General features: G+C 53.0%; 1 long non-coding RNA gene across 1 annotated transcript; it reads right to left on the bottom strand.

The window, feature by feature from the left end:
• Positions 1-1,383: 1,383 nt before the first annotated feature.
• LOC125758400 (uncharacterized) lies at positions 1,384-2,083 on the bottom strand. The gene is made up of 2 exons (XR_007416018.1): positions 1,717-2,083; positions 1,384-1,677 (listed from the first exon to the last, which is right to left on the bottom strand). It is a non-coding gene; the product is annotated as an uncharacterized LOC125758400 (long non-coding RNA).
• Positions 2,084-6,628: the final 4,545 nt, after the last annotated feature.

Genomic DNA, 6,628 nt, shown 5'->3' with positions numbered 1-6,628 from the left:
TTGGATGTGTGCATTCACGTATACTTGGATGGGGGGGGGGGGGGGGGGGCTTTTTCTATCTGTGAGAGTGTGTTACCACGGAACCGATGGAATAAAGACGCTCCACGAGTACGTCTCTCGGTGTGAAGTTACAACAAACTGGCCACGAGAATGGGATACGGCAAGATACCCTGAAGATGGCTTCATCGGGCGCTACACTTGGCAAGCTGCCGGAGTTCGGCCCGGACAACGGGGAGTTCGCGGTCTATCTCGAGCGTCTCGAGTGCTTCATCGCCGCCAACGACGTTGCAGAAGAAAAAAAAGCTGCAGGTCTTCTTGACTACGATCGGCGAAAAGGCTTACGGGACGCTAAGGAGCTTGCTTCTTCCAAAGACGCCCACGAAAGCAACATTCGAGGTTGCCGTTGATGCACTTAAAAAGCACTATGCTCCCAAAAGTTCCGTGGTGACGGAAAGGTATCGCTTCCACCAACGAAAACAAGATAAGCATGAAAGCGTGGCGGACTTCATCGTGGGTCTGAAGAAATTGGCGGCGACGTGCGCGTTTCGCACATTTCAAGAGGAAGCTCTGCGGGACCGACTAATCGCCGGCCTTCAAACAGACGCTGTGCGCTGCCGACTGCTAGCCACGCCAGACGCTGAGCTGACTTGGGAACGCGCCTGCAACATCGCTGTGGCTATGGAAGCAGCTACGAAAGACACTCAGCAGATGGCCTCTACGAAAAGCGAAGGCATCGCAGCGAGCGTCTCCGACTTGCACTGGCAAGGACAAGCAAAGGGACGGCGTCCACAAGCAAACGCGAAGAATAGTGCGTTCACAAAGACTGAAAAGACCACGCAGCATGGGACTAAAGCTTCTTGTCATCGCTGTGCGGGTCACCATTCACCAGTAAGTTGCTCATTCGTTAACAGTACTTGTTACAAATGTCAGAAAAAAGGGCACATAGCTAAACTGTGTAACACCAAACGCGTTAAGCAGCTGGATTGTGATGTCGCCGGAAATGAGTTACTTACGCTGTGTCACACTGATAAAAGTTCAGGAACGCCGGCTATTACAGTTGTGTTTGAGATAAATGGAAAAAAAGTGTGCATGGAGTTGGATACAGGTGCTGCTGTGTCGGTTATGTCCGAATCTGAGTGCGCTAAGTTTTTAGGGGCGAAGCTCCTTATAGCGGCACCCGTTCGTCCCCGTCGTAGTAGTGCGTAACCAGTCTTAACGCTAGTGCCAGATGTCGGTATAAACTAAACGTATTGTTCAAAACGCCGTTGATTGATGAAATAAACCAACGAAAGACGCCAGATGTTTTCTAAAGCAAAACGAAAAGACGCCAGATGTTTCTAAAGCAAAACGAAAAGACGCCAGCTGCTTAACGAAAGACGCCAGAGGATTGTAGTTGACGATGCTCGTTGCCGTCGGTGTGTGCTCGTATGGATAAGGATGCCGAAAGGCGGGCGCGCAGGGCAGCGGATGCGCGCGCTCGCAGACAGGACCCTGAAGTGAGAGCCCGCGAGGCAGAAGCGCGCCGGGAAGCTGCGCGACGTCGCCGCCAAGATCCTGCTGTACGGGAACAAGAAGCCGCAGCAGCAAGGCAGCGTCGGCAAGATCCCGCCGTACGTGAACAAGAAGCCGCAGCAGCAAGGCAGCGTCGGCAAGATCCTTCCGTACGGGAACAAGAAGCTGCAGCGGCACGTCAGCGTCGGCAAGATCCTTCCGTACGTGAAGCGGCACGTCAGCGTCGCGAAGCAGATCTTGAAAACGTTCGACAACGGGAAGCGGCGAGGAAGCGCGCATATCGCCAGGCGAACCCAGAGGTGAGAGAACGCGAGGCGTCTGCAAAGCGTGCCAAGAAAGAACACGAAGGTGCAGACGCCCGGTTCGATAGAGATTTCCTCAAAATCACCTTTGGGCATAGCTGTAACGTGTGCGATAGACTCTGGTTCTCCAACAACCTAATCACGATATCGTCGATCAGAAACGAAGAGTCTCGCAATAATGCCATCGCCACGTTGCAGCGCGCGTTTCCCGCCGCAACCGCCGAGGATTACAAGGTTCGCTCGAACTGTAAAGATTCTCTGACGGGCGGCAAGGTACCTTTGATGACCGTTTCAAATGGTTACAAGTATCAACCGAAATCAAACTTTCCTCTCCTAAATCCAGTAGAAGAACGCCTCATCTCACCTCGTCTACCCTTCATGAGTATCCGAAGATTGACGCATGGAAGCGGCCAATACGGCATCAAGGGGCAAGTAGTCAACGTGCCCATAAACGTTCCCAACACGGTTCAATCCCTGCCTCGTGACAGTGCGGACGACGTGGCAATCGACGTTCATCTCAAGCGCCGGCTCGTGTCCAAACCATCATACAAGAAATGCCTTGTTACTAAAAGCAACATACACGCCTGGCTTAAATACCTTGAAAACACTCCCCTGTACAAGTACCTCAACATCAAAATTGACCGGAACCGTCTCGGCAAATTCAACGACAATACCGGCGGCGCAGACGGCAACGTGGAATGTGACGTCGACGAGATTGAGCAGGCGCCGGAGGTTACCGATCTCGACGACCCCATGCAAGCAACGATCGCTCTCAATACAATGTCGCATTCCATGATCTTTGGCGACGGCCTCAGCGGCGTCATCGTCGCCAACAACAACTGCGACGGCGTGGCGGCTGAAAATTCCGCGGCGCTATCCGCGGCGCGAAAGGCGGCGGCAAGGGCACTCGACGGTCTGATACGAGGCACGCACAGTTTACACGTAGCACCGGGTGAAGGGCAAGTTCCCATTTCTCTACTCTTTGACATGTACGCCGAAGAGCTGTCGTTTCCCCAGATATACCTCGGCCACCCGCGAATAATCAAATCCGACCAAGCAACAGCGTTCATGAAGGCAAGCAGTGAGATCCGACGTACCGATCGAAGAGGAGTGCGTCCCGACCACGTCCTTTACATGGCTATGAAAGTGATGCGTCACAACGTTGCCGACAAGACAATGACGTTCCGAACAAACGCCATCACTAACGCCATAACTCGTCAGCAACTCGAAAATTCCGAATTCATGGACGAAATCATCAACCGGGATCTCGGTTTCGTGAGGGGGGTACCGAACACTGTACAGTGCTGGCAAGACCGAAAGAAGGAACTCTTTGCAATGATCCGGCAACTCGGCAAGCCTCACGCGTTTCTCACTCTCTCCGCCTCCGAACTGCACTGGGACAGGCTCCTGGAGACTTTGGAGCGGTTGCGAGTGGGACCGCAAGGCGTTGCTCTTGTCGTGCAAGAGTTGAATTGCATGGAACGCGTCGAGCTAGTAAACAACGACCCCGTCGCGTGTGCAATTTACACCCATGGAATCTTTGACGTAATTCTCAACATACTCAAAGACAAGCGATGTTCACCGTTCAAGCCTTACGTTGTGGTAGACCTCTTCAAGCGGGTCGAATGCCAACAACGAGGAAGTGCCCACATTCATACCATTCTGTGGTTAGACAACGCCCCGCAAGAAGAAGTCTGCGGCGACATGCCTCGCACGCTGTACATGGTCGACGCGTTAATAACGCTCGATACCGACCTCCTGAAGAGACCCAGAACTCAACTACACGCGCACACCCACACTTGCTATAAGCGTGGCCGTACCAAGTGCCCTTTTGGTGCCCCCTTCATGCCAAGTAAGGAAACGAGAATCGTAGTTCCCTTTCCTCCTACCGAAGACGCGGCAGAAAAGGCATATCGTCAGAACCTCAAGCAACGCTACGAAGAAATGCATGCCGCTTTGGAAAGGGGATCCTTTCTCTAGATCGAAGAGTTCCTTGCCACATTTAATGTCAACTCGGACGCAGAGTACATGGAGATTCTACGAGCGGGGTTTACGCGCCCTTGCGTCCTACACCGGCGCACCCCCGCACAAAAGATGGTCAACCCCTTCAACCCTTAGATTGCCAAAGTGCTAGACTCAAACATGGAGCTACAAGTTATACTAGGCCACTACGCCTGTGCCACGTACGTTGTGGACTACGTAAACAAGGCCGACCGCGGAATGTCAAAATCTCCACAAGGCAGTCATGCAAATCATCGAAGGAAAGCCGGAAATGGCTAAGCCGCCATCATACGTTCGCTAGGCGTAACGATGCTCAAGGGAGTCTAAATGTCTGCGCAAGAGGCGGCTTGGTTTCTTCTAAGACAAGACATGTCCGAAAAGAGCCGTGAGGTCGTCTATTTACCCACGTGCTACCTGGAAGAACGCGTGCGAGTCCGCAAGACCAACGAGGAGTTGGCGAACGTCAGTGCCGCCTCGACGGACGTATGGAAACTAAACATCGTTCAAAAGTACGAGGCGAGGCCGGCAAAAATGCAAGGCGTCTGTCTTGCGGACTTTGCCAGCAAGTACAAGCGCGACTACAGTCCTCGTAAGCAGCCGGTAATCATTCGGTACCGTCACTACAGTGCCACGGACCGGCCTGACGATTACATGAGAGAGCAGGGGCTGCTCTACGTACCTTTCCGTAACGAGGCTATAGACGTGCTCGACAACAACAAATACGTCCAGACTTACGAAGCCAACAAAGACCTCATTGCCGCCAAACATCGAGAATACAATGTCGCCGACGACGACGACGTCGTAGCTCAACTGATCGAAGAGTACTGGCGTCAACGAGAAGAAGAGGCCGCCGCAACTGCCGCCGCAACTGCCGCCGCGGATGGGGCCGCGGATAGAGCCGCAGTTTCCATCGCCATGCCTAACGCCGAAGAAGACGCCGACCTCTTACCCAGCGAAGAGTTAATGTCCGCCGTCAAGGAATCTAGTCCCTGCGCCGCCGTCCGCAAAAGGCAAGGAGTAATGGATAGGGAGGAATACACCAGGCTCATGGGAATGACCAATGCCGAGCAGTACGAGTTGATACGAGAAATCATCCACCGACAGACGACGCCCGGTGCACGTCCCTTACGAGTCTTCCTAACGGGACCTGCGGGTTGCGGTAAGACGTTCGTCTTGAAGCTCGTAATGGACGTGTACAACCGTTACAACGAGCCGACGCCTTACAACGCATACGTCGTCTGTGCGAGTACTGGAAAGGCCGCCGTTGCCGTTGGAGGAACCACCGTACACTGTGCTTTCAAGCTAACACGTAACAAGAGGGACGGAGGGTTACGAGACAGCGAACTCAACACATTCCGAGTTGCCTTCAGGAACGTGAAATGTGTCATCATTGACGAAATTAGTATGCTGTCTGCAGACACTTTAAATGCCATAGATTGTAGACTGAAACAGATCACTCAGCGACTGACGGAACCTTTCGGAGGACTCGACATCGTAATGTGTGGGGACTTAAGTCAACTGCCTCCGGTACGTGCGAACGAAGTCTACAAGCGATGTAGAGAAAGCGGAGGTCTCATGGGAACCACTGTCAAATGGCACTACCTCGAAAACTTTCCATTGGTACAAGTCGTCCGGCAGGCCGATGCCTCCTTCTCTGCTCTTCTTACGAAGATCGGAGATGGCAAGGCACTGCTGGACGACGAAGTCAAATTGCTAGAAAGTCGGTTCGTCACCGAAGAGGAGGCTTTGACGCAGGCACCATCTGCCATACGAATCTTCTACTCGAACGAGGAGGTCAATAAATTTAATACGTCCGTTGCGCAGCGAGCAGCACGAGATATCGTTACGCTGCGCTCGGAAGACGTGTACCTGGGGTATGCCGACCAAGACGCGTTACGTAAAGCAATGGCAAAGGTAGAGAAAATTTCGCACACCGAGTTTGCCAACCTCCCTCACGAAATTCTCATTGTCATAGACAAACCATGCATGATCACCACCAAGATCGACGTCCTCGACGGTCTCGTGAACGGAGCCGTAGGCATTCTCAAGGTGTGCGAGAAAAGTCCGGGTAGTGACTTTCCGAGACGCCTGTGGTTGCACTTTGCCGATGTGGAGACGACCGGTAGGCTTACTCGTCTGCGATCCAAGCACGCTGCTAACAAAGCCAAACGAAGCGGGCATGTCATCGATAACGCCTGGGTTCCCATAGAACCTCGAGTTACGACACTCACTTTGGATCGTAAAACCGGCGTCTCTTGCAAGAGAAAGCAATTCCCATTAGTACAAGCTAGTGCAATCACTGTACATAAATCACAAGGCGCCACCTACGCGTCCATTGTCTACGAATACAGTAAGACACACCCACAGAGTTTACGTCGCGCTCACCAGGTGCACGAGTATATATAACCTCTACCTCACGAACGCAAAAGGAGACCACAAGTTCTACCACAAGGCGAGCAACGAGGACAGGGCCATGGCAAACGAATTCCAGCGGCTCGATCAGCACCGGCTACCTACCGTCACGCAGCGGTACCGTCAAGCCCTGAAAGAAGACGTCGATCACGTCAACGAGTTCACGTTTGCCCTCCTCAATGTCCGTTCTCTCAATGCGCATATGGACGATGTGGAACGGGATCCCATCCTAACCGAAGTCGACATGCTCTGCTTTACCGAGACCTGGAACGCCAAACGACCATACATCAAGGGCTATGCACCAGTCGTATGCATCGATGACTCGGTACGACCTGCCGGTGGTGTTGCAGCTTACGTAAAGCAAGCTGAAGAGGCCCGGAACATTGAACTAGCACTCTTCA

The sequence above is a fragment of the Rhipicephalus sanguineus genome, chromosome 4 (assembly GCF_013339695.2).
Source record: "Rhipicephalus sanguineus isolate Rsan-2018 chromosome 4, BIME_Rsan_1.4, whole genome shotgun sequence".
NCBI lineage: Eukaryota > Metazoa > Arthropoda > Arachnida > Ixodida > Ixodidae > Rhipicephalus > Rhipicephalus sanguineus.
This window is presented reverse-complemented; position numbering and strand designations above follow the sequence as displayed.